This window comes from Nyctereutes procyonoides, unplaced genomic scaffold (genome assembly GCF_905146905.1).
Source record: "Nyctereutes procyonoides isolate TBG_1078 unplaced genomic scaffold, NYPRO_anot_genome, whole genome shotgun sequence".
NCBI lineage: Eukaryota > Metazoa > Chordata > Mammalia > Carnivora > Canidae > Nyctereutes > Nyctereutes procyonoides.
In genome coordinates, this window is record NW_026575125.1 from 113,123,989 (window position 1) to 113,141,927 (window position 17,939).

Consider the following 17,939-nt stretch of genomic DNA (forward strand, 5'->3'; position numbering starts at 1 on the left):
CTGTGTACGTGCCAGAAAGAAACAGACCACACATAGAGGTTTAGGTGACAGTGATTTTCAGCAGCTGTCCATGGCCAAATACATCACTTATCATGTGGGGCTTTGAGAAGCAAGTCCATTGGTCTGAGCTGAGACGTAGTCTCCATGCCCTTGGTTAGGGGCACTTAGACTGCCACTTTCAAAATTATGTTTTCAAAGTAGTAGCTGACATACCAAATGATTTGACTCAAGATAGTCAAAATGAAGGTCACACCATGGTCCTCAAAGTCAGATTTTGTTCAGGAAGTAATTAGAAGAAGGATGATTAGGGAAGCAAGAAACAGAACATTTTCTTCCAGTGTTATTGACTTAGCATTGATTGATGTTTTAGCTCTGTCCACTTTCTAATATTAAAAAAGAGGATAAGTTGAAGACTAATTTTGAGTATACTCACTTTCAATTTTTGCTCAATATTGGCTTGGAATAAAACAAATAGTGAAATGATCACAGTAAAGGTAAGAAGAGTAGCAGATATTTTTCTAGATGGTACCAGAGGGATTTCTTGATACAGAACAAAGGAAGTAGTAGGAAATAAATCTCACAACACATTTTAATGGTTGCAGTGTCAGTCTCCAATTCTCCCCATTTAGATGATTAGATAAAACATCACAAATAGTCTTTTAAATACTGGTTTTTAGGCAATACCATGTGCAGTTTTAAGATCATTTTTTATAACATGTGGAGAAGGTATAAGTTTTGATAATAATGATGGTAGAACAAATTAATCTCAGCTGTAGTATCCTAAAAAAGTGCCTGAATAGTCACATTCTCCTTATCGTGTACAAATACAAGCTCCATAAGAGAATAAGGGTTTAATGAAAGGAACAAATCATACCAGTGTTGAACCTCACCATATCTTGGCACATGCGTGTAAAGATAAGTGTTAATGTTTGCTGAGTTGTTATGAGTGTTCAACTGAATTGCATGTGAATTGATTACAAATTTGTATATTCCATTGTAGTTTCTTTCCCACTTGCAGAAGAAAAATGTTTTAGATGCCATTGGTCCCAAAACTCTTTATTTAGCTTCTTTGGAAAATGGTTAGTTTTTGAAGGGTATCTATGCAAATATGGATCATGAGTTTAATAATTATCCAAGATGGAGATTTGATAGGAAGTTAATTTGGACATTTTGCCATTTGAAATTATTTTAAGACTGAAAAGATCTTCCTACCTCCAATCACTGACAGGTTGCTTGTGGAAATCCAGTTACATATTCCCTTAAAATATCTATGAGAGTCCAGAAAACAGGAATTTTTCTAGAAGCTGGGTAAAGCCACCTAAATGTGGTATATGTATTGGAGGTATTCAGCAAAGGTTTCAGGGTTCGTAGTCTGAAGTGAGAAGTGAAGAGAAATGAAAAATTTAAAACTAGTTCACCAATTCACTATTTCAATTTAAGATTTCCACAAAATAGTTACTTATGATCTTTAGTTCCATGAAATAGTTACTTATGATACTTTAAAATAAAGTCCTTAAAATAGTTTCCAAATAACTGATGTTAATAGTTTGAGGACTCAAGAGTATTGCTATTTATCTTGACTTGTACCAGAATGACATAATTAGGCACCAAGACCCCATCAGAATTTTCCATGAGACAAATGCAAACACAGGAAATGCTATAGATTAGTTTTAAAATTATGATGGTTTGGAAAACAGGATCTACAGACAAATTGCCTGCCTTGCAATCCTGGCTTTGCCATTACTACTTGCATAGTTTTAGGTAAATATATAAAAAAATGGAACACCTCTATAGAATTTCCTACTCAAGTTATTGGGAGGATTAAACAAATGTATGTAAAATATTTGTAAAAATGGAACAAAGTAAGCACTTAAAAAGTATTAGTATTATTATTAAATGCAGACAAACTATACATATGAGAAAATCCATAGTCCAAAGAAGTTTCATCACTAAAGAATGAATGAAAACAAATGAACTGAAGATACAATTCAAAAAGTTAAAAACACAAACAAAAGGAACCATGAGAAATGAATTATTAAATTTAGCAACATGAATTACTTCATTGAAAATAGAAATTAAAATTAATCCAAACATTGACACATTGAAAAGAATAAAAATAGACAACTTGGTAAAATCTAATTATGAATCAGAGAAAACACAAGATAAGCTGTCAGAAATTTGAAAGGAAATAAAATTATTTTTAATAATGGTGAATTTTTTATCAATCATCACAGTCTTGTGATTTGCCTCTGGAAAAAATAGATGGTTCTTCTGGAGATTAAAACCAAGTCATGTAGTTGAAACATGGTTTCCTTGTATTTCTCTGAGGGAATGACAACGTAAGCAGCTGGCTGGTGCTCGGGGAGTGGCAAATAAGATGGCAGGTAGGTAAGAGGGTAGGGAGCAAAAGTCAGGTGCTAGGCAGTTGTTGTAGTCCTTAGGAATGTGACTATTTAGAATAGAAACTTGGACTTGGCAAGCTTGGTAAGTTTTTGCTTTCTGATTTATTCTCGTACTTCCTCTGTGTCCTCTCTTAATTCTGAATAAATATTACTTTTCAAAATGCCAGCCTGGTTTGGCTAGATTAAGGGAACGAATGGAATAGGGTTAGGATAGAAACATAGAAGGGCACTATCACACTTCTGAAAATGGGTATGATGGCAGGGTTTTTTTTTTAAGATTTTATTTTTAGGTACTCTCTATACCCAACATGGGGCTTGAGCCCACAGCCCCAAGATAGTCACATGCTCCACCAACTGAGTCAGCCCATGGATATGATGGCAGTTTTAAAGAATTCTAAAGGTTTGGGTAAAATTCAAAGGGGTGTGAAAGACTCTTTCCTTTTAATTAGGCAATTATTTGGTAATCATTTTTGTAGTTTCCAATACTCAGAAGAGTGCTTGCCACATGGTAAGTGCTGAATACATGTTTGCTAAATGATTGAGGCCATTTTTATATAGGCAGATCAGGTGATTCTTCAGTCTTACCCTGTTAATGGTCCTGCAGTGGGGAACTTTATGGTAGAAATGAGAGAAGGAGGTTTTCATGTTTCTGTTGCTTTTTAGCAAGGTTGCTTTTCTCAGTCCATTAAGTATGCCCGCTCCCAGCATGCACTGGTCTTTTTGCCTTCAGTGATTTTTTTTCTGAGTACATGTGTGTGAACAGAATCATCAGTAATTGAATAGAACTTTATTTACCAAATACAATCTGTAAGAGAAGACTCTGGCTGTAGCAACCAGTGACCAGCACCATCCTCCCAGGATGTTCTAGGCAGCAATGACTATAGCACTAATAACTCGGTTACTAGTGTATCCACCAGGATCCACAGCAGCAATTTCAAACCAAGTGTGACATATAAGGACTTTGCAGAGTGTACTGGTATTTCCACTAATCGCACACAATTACATTCGCATTCAGGCCTGTAACCTTGCCTACTCCCAAGATTACGAGGCATTATTTCCTGCCAAAAATAAAAATGTGTATTTGTAGGTGATACAATTGTGTGGGAAGCATCTACTGCTGGGAAATGAGGTAGAGTCGGTCTCCCACTGAAGACACATAACAAGATAGTTTACCTATCATGGGGAATGGGACTAGAAGCGCTGAAGAACCCGTTCCCAAAGACTGGCCTCATGGGCCTACCTAAAGCTGATGTTGTACTAGAATACAGAACCCTTTTTCCATACTGTTAACTTATCAGTGAATAACAAGCAAGAGCATTCACCACTAGGTAACTGGCAAACTCATGGAGAGAGAGATTCCCTGTATGGAGTAGATGTATAGGGACAACCAAAAGCTGAGATAGAGCATAGTCATTGAGGAAAAACTCCTCAGTCACCCCAAGTGCTCAATCTCAGCCCAGCATAATGTATAGGGAACCTTGTGCACTGTTGGTGGCAATGTGAATTGGTATAGCCACTCTGGGAAACAGTGTGAGGTTCCTCAAAAAATTAAAAAGATAACTACCATGTATGATCTAGCAGTTCCACACCTGGGTGTTTATCTAAAACAATGAAAACACTAATTTGAAAAGATCTATGCACCCTATGTGCATTGCAGCATTATTTACAATAGCCAAGATATGGAAGCAACCCAAGGTCTATTGGTAGATGAATGGATAAGAAGATGTGATGTATATACACTGTGGAACATTACTCAGTTATAAAAAGGATGAGATCCTGCCATTTGCAACAACATAAATGGATCTAGGGGGTATAACGCTAAATAAGAAAAAGACAAATGCCTTATGATTTCACTCATGTGGAATTTAAGAAACAAAACAAAGAAAAAGACATCACTCTTAATTATAAAGAATACAGGGCAGCCCGGGTCAGTGGTTTAGGGTCACCTTCGGCCCAGGCCTGATCCTAGAGACCCGGGATCAAGTTCCACGTCAGGCTCCCTGCATGGAGCCTGCTTCTCCCTCTGCCTGTGTCTCTGTGTTTCTCTCTGTGTGTCTCTCATGAATAAATAAATAAAATCTTAAAAAAAATTACAAAGAATACACTAGTAGTTGCCAGAGGGGAGTTGGGTGAAGTAGATGAGGGGATTAAGAGTATCCATATCTTGATGAGCACTGAATAATGTATGGAAATGTTGAATCACTATATTGTACACTTGGAATTAATATAACACTGTATGTTAACTATACTGGAATTAAATTTTTTTTAAATTAGAAATAGAATTATCGTGTGACCAAGAAATTCTGGATATATACACAAAAGAATTATAAGCAGGGTTTAAGACATATTTGTATGCCTATGTTTATAGCAGCATTATTCACAATAGGCAAATGGTGGGAGTAACCGAAGTGTCCATTGATGGATAAATGGATAAATAAAATGTGGTGTGTACATATAATGGGTGTCATTCAATCTTTTAAATGGGAGGAAATTCTGACACATGCTGCAGCATTGTGAAATTTGAGGGCATTATACTAAATAAACCGGTCAGAAAAAGACAAATACTGTATGATTCAATTTATATGAGTTATCTAGATTTGTTAAATTCATGGAGACAAAGTAGAATGGTGTTTGTCAGGAACTGTGTATGTGTGTGTGTGTGTGTGTGTGTGTGTGTGTGTGTAGGGGGGGCATTGAAGAGTTGTTGTTCAATGGGTATAGAGTTGCAGTTTTGCAACAAAGAAAGTTTTGAGATTGCTGACATAAATGTGCTTAATACCAAAATGTGTGCTTAGAAGTGGTTAAGATGGAAAATTTCATGTCAAGTATATTTTACGACAAAAATAAAAAGCAGGAATGACTATATTAATATCAGATAAAATAGACACAGCAAAGAAAATTACTAAAGGCAGAGAGACATTACATGATTATAACAGTATCAAAGATATAACCACTCTGTGTATCAACCAAACAATAGAACTTCCAAATAAGGCAAAAATTGAGAGTTGAAAGGAGATATAGACCAAGCACATTTATCATTGGACTTCACACACCCAACCCTCGGTAACTGATAGAACTACTAGACAAAATCAGCAAGAATAGAATAACTGAACAAAACAATGACCAACAGAATGTTATTTATGTAAACAGAACATTCCACTCAACAACAGCACAGTACACACTTGTCTCATTTGCCTAGAAAACATATACAAGACAGACTATATACTGGGCCATAAAACAAGCCCCAACAAACGTAAAAGCTATATCCTACAGAGTGTATTCTCTGAGCATAGTGTAAGCAAACTAGAAATCTGTAAATCTGGAAGACAATAGGAAAATGTCTCAATAAGAAATTAAGCAGCACACTTCTAAAAATTCCATGGGTCAAAGAAGATTCAAGGGAAATTTTAAAAATTGAACCAAATGAAATTGAAAACAGGACAAATAAAAATATACGGAATGTAGCTAAAGTAGCACTGAAAGGGAAATTTATAGTATTAAATGCTTACATTAGAAACAAGGAAAGGTCTCAAATTAGAGACCTAAGTTTTTAGCTGAAGAATATAGGAAAAGAGAAAAACCCAAAGAAAGCAGAAGGAAGTTAATAAAGAGCAGAAATCAATGAAATTAAAAGAAAAAATGCAGTAAAGAAAATCAATGGGGAAAACTATTTCTTAAAACCATTAATAAAATTGATAAACTTCTAGCAAGATTGGCAAAGATAAAATTAGAGAAGGACTAATATCACTACAAATCCTACAGTTATTAAATGGATAATAAGGGAATGCTATTAATAACTGAATGCTCATAAATTTGCAAACTTAGGAGAAATAGATCAATTCTTTGAAAAACCACAAATTAACACAATCCCCCAAGAAAATTATACAGGCAATATAATTAATCTTATAACTTATAAAGAGATTGAGTTTTTTTAAAAAAGTTTTTATTTATTTATTCATGAGAGAGACAGAGGCAGACACACAGGCAGAGGGAGAAGCAGGCTCCATGCAGGGAGCCCAAAGGGGGCCTGGTATCCGGGTCTCCAGGATCACGCCCTGGGCTGAAGGTGGCGCTAGACCGCTGAGCCACCTGGGCTGCCCAAGGGATTGAATTTTAGTTTAAGAAAGTCCTGAAGAAAAAATATCCAGGCTCATGTGATTTCACTGGAAAATTCTACCAAACATTTAAAGAGCCAGTTTATAATCTCTGCCCCAAAACCCAAGAGGATGGGACATTTTATATCTCATTTTATGAAGCCAGTATTACCTGATAACAAAACCACAGAGTACAAGAATAAAGTGGAAAGAATTACTGTACTTGGTATTAAGGCTTATTGTGTAGCCACTTTATTTTATTTTTTTTTCATTTTTGTGTAGCCACTTTAATGAAGACAGTATAGTGTTTGCTGAGAAATGGACACGTAGATCAATGCAACACAATAAAGAAACCAGAAATAGACCCAAACCAATATGCCCAACTATTTTTGATAAAGGTGCAAAAGCACTTCCATATTAAATGGTCTTGGAGCAATTAGACATCCATAGTAAAACTACTGAATCTTGGCCTAAATTACACATTTTATATAAAAACAAATTTAAAATGGATCACAGGTTGAAATGTAAAACTGTAACAATTTAGAGGAGATATTCAACACTGAAGGCCGGGTGAAAAGTTCTTAGACCTGACACCAAAAGCATGATCCATAAAAATGGACCTCATCAAAATTAACTTTTGCTCTTTGATCCTATAAGGATGATGAAAAGCAAGCTGCAGACTGGGAGAAAGTGTAAATCGCGTATCTGATGAAGGACCTGTGTCTAAAATATATAAAGAGCTCTTGTCATTCAACAGAATAAAAGAATTCAGAAAAAGGAGCTACAGGCATGGCTCTGATTAACAGGTAGGATGGACCTGTATGATTCCTTTATTCCTGGGATTGTCCTATCATTGTTGAAAATGACGTAGTTTGAAACTAAGCTGAAGAACTCCTAAAAAAGGACAAGAACTGGAGAAGAAGATGCAGTAACAAATAGGAGCGGAGAACCACCAACAGCAAGAACTCAAATGTTAAAGAAAATTCCTCAGGAGCTGGAAAAGTAAGTGTGCATTTGATTTCAGTGCTAATGTCCGAAGCCATGTAGCCCTAAGGATAGCCTATCTGGGCTAGCAATACTAGGGTTTTGCCAGTTAGGAAAACAGACGATGCCAACAAGAAACCAACCGTTTGAGGCTCTAAGAAAGACTTGACCATGAGAAAGCAGACAGACATTCAACTCTCACGGATGTGGGTCAATGGACAGGGGTGTTTAAGTGCCTTTGGACAATTGATTTCTCTTGACCATTGTTCCCACTTTCCAAGGGGCAAGGATTCAGAGGATTTTAATTTAAAAGAAGTTCACAATACTGCTAAAAAAAAAGCCATCATAGCTGCATTTTCCATCAGATGTTCCTTCTGGACATCCATATACTGGCCCGGGCTTCTGTAGAACCCAGCCTCAGTACTAGGTTCAGCTGTCTTAAGAAAACTTACTGCTCTTTTTTTCCTTTATGCTGATTTAGATATTATAACCATTAATTATGTGGTTCAGAGGTATGTTAGCATTTATGATTTCAGAAATTTGTGTAAAATGGATTTAGCCAATGGAATGATTACTTTTCAGTGGACTTTCTGCTCAAGTACAGCTAATAGGCCAGAGCCTGGGTAAGGGGAGATAGAATTAAACTGCAAGATCCTTTCAAGTTATTTCAGGGCACAGTTATTGACCAGAGATTCCTTTATCATTAGGCCTGTCGTATGATGGTTATCTTCTTTCTGATTGGCCAAGAAATGGAGAGAAGCCAGAGATTATTGATGAGCTGCTGAGCGTAGATGAAAAATCCCTAGAGATCTCAATACAGTATGGATGTAGAATTTTCTCTAGTCTTATATGACTTTAAGTTTGCAACTATCAAGTGGATCTATGACTGGGAGGGTCAGTAGTTCAATGTCACCCACCTTTAACAATACAGGCTAAAGGTGCTGTTAAAATTCACATGTTATATTGTATTCTGCAAGGAATGGACTCTGTCGCAGTACCCAAAAGGACTTTTGCAGGACCAAAGATGGATGGAGGGAGTGATGAAATGGAGAAATATTAAGCCTTCTGTCATAAAGTAGACCTGTGCCTTTTTAGTAGGAATGAAAGTGCACATATAACAAGTCCCCTAATAGATCATCATAAATGTCAAGGATAGGGATCCCAATCTAGCATTTTATAATTAGGGGATGTATTGAACACCCACATTTATTTCATTGGGAAAAAAAAACAAAAACCAAAAGGAACTGTAATAATATACTTGAGAAAGAAAATACTATCTTGGAGAAACCAACAAAGAGCTCTGTGTTAATACAGAAATTAAAAGCATTATTTAACCATGGGTAACTTGCCAGGATCTGAGAGGCAACAACCAGCTAGTGGTAGGTGGGTAGAATGGAAATCTTTTTAAAAAATATTTATTTATTTATCCATGAGAGACCTAGAGAGGCAGAGACACAGGCAGAGGGAGAAGCAGGCTCCATGCAGGGAGGCTGACGTGGGACTCGATCCCGGGTCTCCAGGATCCTGCCCTGAGCTGAAGGCGGCACTAAACCACTGAGCCACCGGGGCTCCCCCCACTTTTTTGTATATTTTTTTATTGGAGTTCGATTTGCCAACATATAGTGTAATGCCCAGTGCTCATCCCCGTCAAGTGCCTCCCTCAGTGCCCATCACCCAGTCACCCCATCACCCTGCCCGCCTCCTTTTCCACTACCCCTTGTTCGTTTCCCAAAGTTAGGAGTCTCTCATGTTCTATCACCGTCTCTGATATTTCCCACTCATTTTCTCTCCATTCCTCTTTAATCCCTTTCACTATTTTTTATATTCCCCATATGAGTGAAACCATATGATTGTCCTTCTCCGATTGACTTACTTCACTCAGCATAATACCCTCCAGTTCCATCCACGTGGAAGCAAATGGTGGGTATTTGTCATTTCTAATGGCTGAGGAATATTCCACTGTACATATAGACTACATCTTCTTTATCCAAAGAATGGAAATCTAAACAAAATATTTACTCTAAGAAGTCCTGGAAATTCAAATGATCAGCTCCTAAGGAAAAAAAAGTCATGAAGTCCTATTAAGGAAGTTATTGTTGCTTAAATAAGAAAGAGTTTAAGCATTTTGTTATCACTGTCTAGAAAAGGTTGAAGTAGAAAAAGCAAAAAGCAATTGTAAAATGGCGATATATTTATGTACACCTGGAAACCATGCCTTATGTTCAAATTCATTAAAATTTGATCATGCAAGTGTCAGAAATAAAATGGGCTACAGGCATGAATAGAAATTTCAGTGAAGAAGATATACAGATGGCAAATGAATACATAAAATGATGTTCAACATCAACCATCAGTGAAATGCTTCAATGAGGTATCACTATACAGGCATCAGAATGACTGAAAAATTTATTTAGTGATAACACCAAATGCTGGTGAGAATGCAGAGAAACTATTATCTGGAGATTGCTGGTGGGAATAGAAAATGGTACAGCTACTCTGAGGGAAAAAAAAAAGTATGGTAGTTTCTTACAAAATTAAACTTGCCATTGCCATGTGACCCAGCTGTTGTTCTTGGACACCCATCCCTGAAAAATGAAACCTTCCACTTTTTTTTTCACAGAAAAACCCAACCAGAAATGATTGTATCAGCTTTATTTGTAGTAGTCCAGAAATCAAAACCAAAATGTCCTGCAATAAATGAGTGGTTTAACAAACTGGTACATTCACACCATGCAATATTACTCAGCAATAAAGAAAAAAAAATCCATGGATAAAACAACTTGAATGGATGTCAGGGAATTTGTGCTTAATGTAAAAGGGGGGATTTATGCTGAATGTAAAAGCCAATCACAAAAAGTTATAATACTTTATAACTTTTAAAAGTTATATACTGAATGATTCTATTTACACAACATTCTTGTAATGACACAAAATAATGGAGATGAGGAGCAAATTACTGGCTTCCAGGGGTAAGGGACAGAGGTGGTTGTAGTTGTAAATGAAAAACAAGAGGAATCCTTATGATGGAACTTTCTGTATCTTGACATATAGTGGTAGTCACAGGGAACTACACAGGTGTAAAATTGCTTAGAACTAAACGTGCATACAAACTAGTGCGTGTATAACTGGTGAAGTCGGAATAAGGCAAATATCATAGCAATCTGACACTCCTGATTTTGATTTAATACTGTAGACATGCAAGACGTTACCATTGGGAGGAACAAGGTTAAGGGTATAAGGCATCTTTCTATTTCTTAGAACTGCATGTAGATTTATAACCCTAAAATTTAAGAAAAAAAAATGAAACTAAGGCAACTTTGGAGCAACCTTTAGGGCATCTTTCTATTTCTTAGAACTGCATGTAGATTGATAATCTCAAATTTAAGACAAAAAAATGAAACTAAGGCAACTTTGGAGCATCCTTTAAAGGCTACTAAATTCTCAACAAAACAATCATAACCTAGAAATGTAATACTGATGTACACAAGAATGTTGGTGGTTATCACAATAATTATACCGAGTGAAAGCAGCTGGATAAAAATGAATATGGTTTACATCTTGGAGCATTTTGTATTAATGGAGTTGGTACAATCCATGGAGCTAGCAAGCTAATCAGTAGTTCTCTGAGGAGGAGGGGACAGGCAGGGACAGGAAGGAACCACTACCAAGGGGCAGGAGGCAACGGGGTGATGGATATGTTCTCTCTTAGATTTGTTTTTGTTTTTTTTTTTTTAATTTTTTATTTATTTATGATAGTCAGAGAGAGAGAGAGAGAGAGAGAGAGAGAGAGAGAGAGAGAGAGGCAGAGACACAGGCAGAGGGAGAAGCAGGCTCCATGCACCGGGAGCCCGACGTGGGATTCGATCCCGGGTCTCCAGGATCGCGCCCTGGGCCAAAGGCAGGCGCCAAACCGCTGCGCCACCCAGGGATCCCTCTCTCTTAGATTTGTGATGGTTTAACAATGTATATATGTGAGCAAACTCCTCAAGCTGTCACTTTAAGCCTGTTTAATTATTATATATCAATTATACTTCAGTAAAATCATTTATACTGATGGTCTCTTCAGGAAAAAACAACTCTGAGAGAACAAAAAGTCTCCCCTCCAAATATGGTGTTTTAGAATTCTCCGTAGACAGTGCTCCCCTTTATTGCCTCAACTGAAGGCAGACTGCTCCCACTACCCTGCCCTTGGAAAGCCACTGCCCCATCCTGAGTTTCTTAAGAAAGTGGGCTAATCAGTGTTGGGTTTGTGGTGTCCAACACCACAAATGATGGTGATCATGTTTATCTTTAGGGGGCTTTTAGTAACTTTTATTAGGGTGAGATCTTTGACCCTCCTGAGGACTTTTAGTTAACATTACAGGGTAAAATGTATCAAACACCATTGTGAGGTAGGTGGCCTGGAGGTTAAGGCCTTGTTCATCTTTGGGGATGGTACTGCTACCCACACCCCACACCCCACCTAGGCTCTGGCAATGTGTACTGTGACGTCATCCCCCGCCTCCAGTCCCCCACTTCCCAAAGGCAGAAACACCAAGCCCCTTTTCATCTTGCCCATTAGGTCAAATGTTGAGGAGGAAATTTGTCTTCAGTGCTCAGTCTGAGCTAGTCTTTATCCCCACGATCTGGTTAATTGTGATTCTGCATGTCTGGCCCCCAACCCTACACTACCCCATGTTTCTTCTTTTTGGCAGTATTGCCTCTTCCCTTACCTCCCTGATCCCACCATAGGAGAACTCATAGAAACACACACAAGTTTCTGCAACAGGCTGACTTTATTTCAGGTACCATCAGTACCCTGTTGCTGTAAAATGCAATGTCTACACAACTGGCCATTTCTCAGCCACCAGACCCCCAGAGACTTAGCAGATATTACTGAAGTCTCTGGCCTCAGTCTGGAGTTACTGGCTGCCCAGGTCATCACTTGAGGTGGTGGGCTTCTCCACATTCTCTTGGTATTGGTATTGGTATTGGTCCTGGTCCTGGTCCTGGTCCTGGTCCTGGTCCTGGTCTTGCTCTCGCTCTCGCTCTTGCTCATTTTGATTCAGCATCTCATTCAGTCTGTGATAGTGACCGAATAGTGTTATTATTCTAGTTTTCTTAGCATTTCTCACAGAGTTGGCAGATTTTTCTGGAATTCTTTTGCTCAAACTCCTGTGAAGGGGTCTTTTTGCCTTCAGTGTTGGCTTCAGGACCTGGAACAACGACAGAGTGAGGCCAAAAGGGCATTGGCTTGGGGAAGAAGATGGGATATTGATACAAAAGGGGGCATCATGAGAAGGGGTCAGGGCTGAAGGAGGAGTTTGTGCCAGGTGGGCAAAGGGTAAGATTCTTGGGGGAGGGAGAATCAGTGAAAAAGAGTAGCTTGGGTAGGGTCATCTTACCTTGCCACCACCTCTGGTCCTGGGCTCAAAGGGAGTCTTCATCTTTCTCCTCTCACTGAAACTCATAGTTAGTTGCTCCATAACTGGATTGGGCTGTGGTAGTTTCTTGGTTACCTTAGCCATATTGAAGCTTTCCAGGGGTCTACCCCAGGCCTCCTACCTACTACATATGCCTCTTCTGAGGACAATGAGGGACGATACCCTTCAGCTTTGATTGGTCAGCTGGGTTCTCTCCCCCAGCCAATGGCGGCTAAGGTGGGGCTCAGACATCACAAAGCACTACTTATGACGCTACTCTGTGTTGGGGAGGTTGCTGGAGAGGCCAAAAGGTGGCTCAGACATTTCAAAGTACCATTCCTGACACCTCTAGATGGGAGGGGAAATGAGGAGGAGACAAAAATGGTTTGGCTAAAGAAAGGGGACTTTAACATCCCCCAGTTTTCCAAGCTAAACTGCCACTGTTCCTCATATCCCCATGTTCAATTTTGGTATTACACATGGTAGAGAAAGAACCTTTTTCTGTAAGCTGTTCTCTAAGGCCACCCCTACTCAGTGGTTTATTTTGCTGTGTCCCACCCTTAGTTATTAGTGTTTAGGACATTTTACCTAAAATCCCTCCAAAAGCAATACGGCTGAATTTAAGTACCAGTGGAAATATGACTTGTCTTACAAACTAACAAATAGCTCCCATGAATAAGCTTTCTACCTATAGCATTTGGCATTAAAGGCTGCTGATTTGATTTGATAATTTTCTGCTGGCTCTGTGACTTACAGGCAGGGATTAGAATTAACTGCCCACCCGTGAAGATTGCTTTTATCTTTTATTCTGTTTTTGGATTCTGACCATGTTATTGTCCTTGAGTTTTTGCAAAGTTCGTCCTTCTGTTTTATCTGTTTCTCGTCTTCCTAGATTTCAGCACTCATTTCCTTCCCACCATAAGGCATCTACTCTGATGTGTTTGAATTATGTCCTTGCATATGCTTGTACTCTTGTAAATATGTGGCCTTGTTAAATATGTGGTCTCTGAATGCACAGTATTGTGCTCATCTTGTTTCTTATTTATGCACTCAACACTGTGCTTTTTTTTTTAAGATTTTATTTATTCATTCATGAGAGACAGAGAGAGGGAGAGGCAGAGACACAGGCAGAGGGAGAAGCAGGCTCCATGGAGGGAGCCCGACCCCGGGTCTCCAGGATCACACCCTGGGCTGAAGGCGATGCTAAACCTCTGAGCCACCCGGGCTGCCCAACACTGTGCTTTTAAGTTCAACATATGCCTATATGTATCTTCAGTTCATTGCTTCTAATGCTGCACTATAGTTCATTAGCCTTCGTGCACCAAGTTTTACCTATTATTTCCCCTTTTGAGAAACACCTGTGTTGGCTTTCAACCCCAACCCAACTGCTACAAACAATGCTGTGATGAACATCCTCAATCACATTCCATTATGGACTTCTGCATATGTTTCTCTGGATATACGCTCAAGGATAAAATTCCTAGGTCCTAGATACACATGATCTTTAGTCCATCTGGGCTACTATAACAGAATACTGTAGACTGGGTGACTTAAACAACAAACATTTATTTCTCACAGTTCTGGAGGCTGGAAGGTCAAGATTTAGATGCCAGCATGGTTGGGTTCTTGATGAAGACTCTCTTCCTATGTCCTTACATGGCCTTCCTTGATGTGTGAGAGAGAGCTATCTCCTGTCTCTTATTTAAAGTAAGGCATTAATTATCATACTAGGCCCCATTCTCATGACCCATTCTAACCCTAATAACCTCCCAAAAGGCCTACCTCCAAAGACTATCACATTGGGGATTAGAGCTTCAATATATGAATGTTAGAGGGACACAAACATCTAGTATATAAGCAAGAATTTGCTAATGATTGCCAGATTCCTCTCCAAAAGGTACTGATCTAGCTTCCCAATAGAATTATATTATTACCTGTTTCCCTATACACTTACTAATTCTTGGTGTGGAAGGCAACTTCTGATATGGCTCCTAATGATCTCAGCCTTCTGATGTTCAAACTTTTCTGTAATCTACTACCCTTGAGTGTAGGATATATCTAGTGACTTGCTTCCAATAATTAGAATCCACAGAAACGAGCAAAAGTAATGGGATATTATTATTAACATGGTGAGGTTTCCTCTCACTACAACTGACAATCTCTCTTGCCTTCTCATTTTCTCATTCTGATGAAAGCATATTGTGAGATAATAATGAAAAGGCTCACATCTCAAGGAACAGCTCCTGAGGAATTGAGCCCTCAAAACCACAAGGAACTGATTCCTATCAATAATCACATTAGTGAACTGGGAAGTGAATCCTTTCCAAACGAGACTTGAGATGAAGTAGCCTTGTAAGAGATGCAGGGCCAGGGGACCCAGCTAAGCTACACCCAGGTTCTTGACCCATAGAAACTCTGAGATAATAGATTTTGTTGTTTTAAGCCACAACATTTAGGGGTAATTTTTTTATATAGCAAATGATAACTAATACTTAGAATTACCCAACTTTTAACTTTTAAAGAAGTCTGATTAATAAAAAACACAATCTCTTTTTATTCTGTGATCACTAGTGATGAAGCTATTCAGACTTTCTATCTTTAAAATTGGTTTCTGGTTATTAACATTTCTCATTATTGGATTTCTTGTCTTTTTCATGTTGATTTCATCATTACTTTGTAGTTTTTGGATATTAATTCCTTGTTAGTGAACTTTGTCTTTGATATACTTTGAACATAAATCCTTGATGTTTATCCAATTTTGTTATTCTCAACATACTTTTCCTAAACCATCTGATGTGTTGTGATATCTTTATCATATACCTTTTATTTTTACAGAGTATTCATCAATCATGGTCTCTGGTTGCATGCAGAGGCAATATTAGATATTCATATCCTGAAGGTCATGTGCCTAATGTGTTACAGTGATTTGAAGAGGTTTTTTGTTTTTGGTTTTGCTATGGAGACTTAATCATGATAAAGAAGTTTCTAACTGTTCTCAGTTTTTGGAAAAAGCCTTCTAAAAAACCATAAGAGATTCTTAAGTCTAGGAAACAAACTGAGGGTTGCTAGAGGGGAGGTAGGTGGGAGGATGCAGTAATTGGGTGATAGGATTTAAAGAAGGCACTTTATGTAATGAGCACTGGACATTATATGCAACTGATTAATTACTAAATTCTACCCCTGAAACTAATAATATAGTATATGTTAACTAAACTGAATTTAAATAAAAAATTAAAAATGATCATGCCTGAAAAGATGTTCATCATCACTTACCATAAGGGAAATGCATATCAAGACTACAGTGAGATGTCACCTCACATCTGTAGGAATGGCTAAAGTCAACAAGAAATGACAGGTTTTGGTGAGTATGTGGAGAAAAATAAACCCTCATGCACTGTTGTGGAAATGCAAACTGGTGCAGTCACTGTGGAAAACCACATGGAGGTTCCTCAAAAAGTTAAAAATAGAACTATCATATGATCCAGCAATCACACTCCTGGGTATTTATCTAAAGAACATACAAAAACAGTAACTCAGAGGAATACATGCACCCCTGTGTTTATAGCAGCAGCATTTACAATAGCCCAATTATGGAAGCAGCTCTAGTGCCCATTGAATGATGAATGGATACAAAAGATGTAGTACATGTATACAATGGAATATATTCAGTCATAAAAATGAATGAAATTTTGCCATTCTCAGTGGATGGAGCTAGAGTATAATGCTAATAGATCAAGTCAGAGAAAGACAAATACCATACAATTCCACTCACATGGAATTTAAAAAACAAAGGAGCGGGGGGGGGGGGGAAGAGAGGTAAACCAAGAAATAGACTTTTAACTATAGAGAACAAACTGATGGTTACTGGGGGTGGGGGATGGGTGAAATAGGCAATAGGAGTGCCCTTGTCCTGATGGGCACTGGGTGATGTATGGAAGTCTTGAATCACTATATTGTACACCTGAAACTAATTTTAACACTGTTAAAAATTAAAAGTCTTTATCAAATGTTTTTGCCATATCTATTGAAATGATTATTTAAATAAAATGCTTTCCTTATTTTATTAGGGTGGAGAATCACACAGGCATATTTCCCTATCTTAAATCAGTCTTACATTCCTCAGACAACTATTTAATTATGGTACATTCTTATTATCTTATTTTATAATTTTATATCTGTTTATAAGGGAAATTGTCCTTTAAATTTCATTTTGTGGTCTGTTCTTTCTCAGTTTTGAAATCAAAGTTATGCTAGTCTTATGGGTTGGTAAGTTTTCTCTCATTTTCAATTTTCTAACCCACTTGTATGAGAGAGAGAATTACCTGTTCCTTGAACATTTTGTAAAACTTATAAAACCATCTAGGTATAGGGCTTTACTATATGTGGGGCAGTGGATGAGGAGAGTCTGATTAACAGTTTCATTTTTTTAATAGTTATGTGCACTTGAATTTGTGAGAGGGGCTAATAATAATGCCTATTTCTTCCCTTTGAGAATTGAGAACCTTTTGATAGATACATATGTGTCAGAGAGAGACCAGATAAAGGTGACTGCAAGTTGTGACTTTAGATCTCTAGCCAAGTGGACTTGCTAAGAGTTCACCCTTGAATTCACCAGATCCCTTACCACAAGGCAGATCAGAGTTTGCCTTTTAGCTGTGGAAAAAGAGTGGATGAGAAGGGGCTGAGTGAAGCGTGTCCCTTCTTCTTACAAATTTACAAACTAAATCCCTCCCTTTTCCTGGGGACAAGTGAGTGAGGTAGTGGAGAGAGGCTAAATGTGTTAAAAATCACACCACAACAAATAAGAGTCTCCCAAACAATTGGATTTACAGGTTTCCCCTGGAAAATTTAGCCATTTATACTGTTTTCCCCAACAATATGTTCATTTCTTCTTAAGCTTCCAGTTTATTGGCAAGTACTTACTCATAACACTATTTCATTCCTTTTTAAGATGCTATAGTGTTTTTCCTTGTTCATATTTTGAGTCTTAGTTTTCTTTCCCTTCATGTATTACTTGTGGTTTATCTTATTAATCTTTTTTTTCCGTATCATTATTT

The 17,939-nt window shown here is 37.9% G+C and overlaps 1 pseudogene; it reads left to right on the plus strand.

Moving 5' to 3' along the window:
• Positions 1-8,814, plus strand: part of LOC129518120 (tRNA pseudouridine(38/39) synthase-like) — an 85,323-nt pseudogene extending 76,509 nt beyond the window's left edge.
• The last annotated feature ends 9,125 nt before the right edge of the window (positions 8,815-17,939 follow it).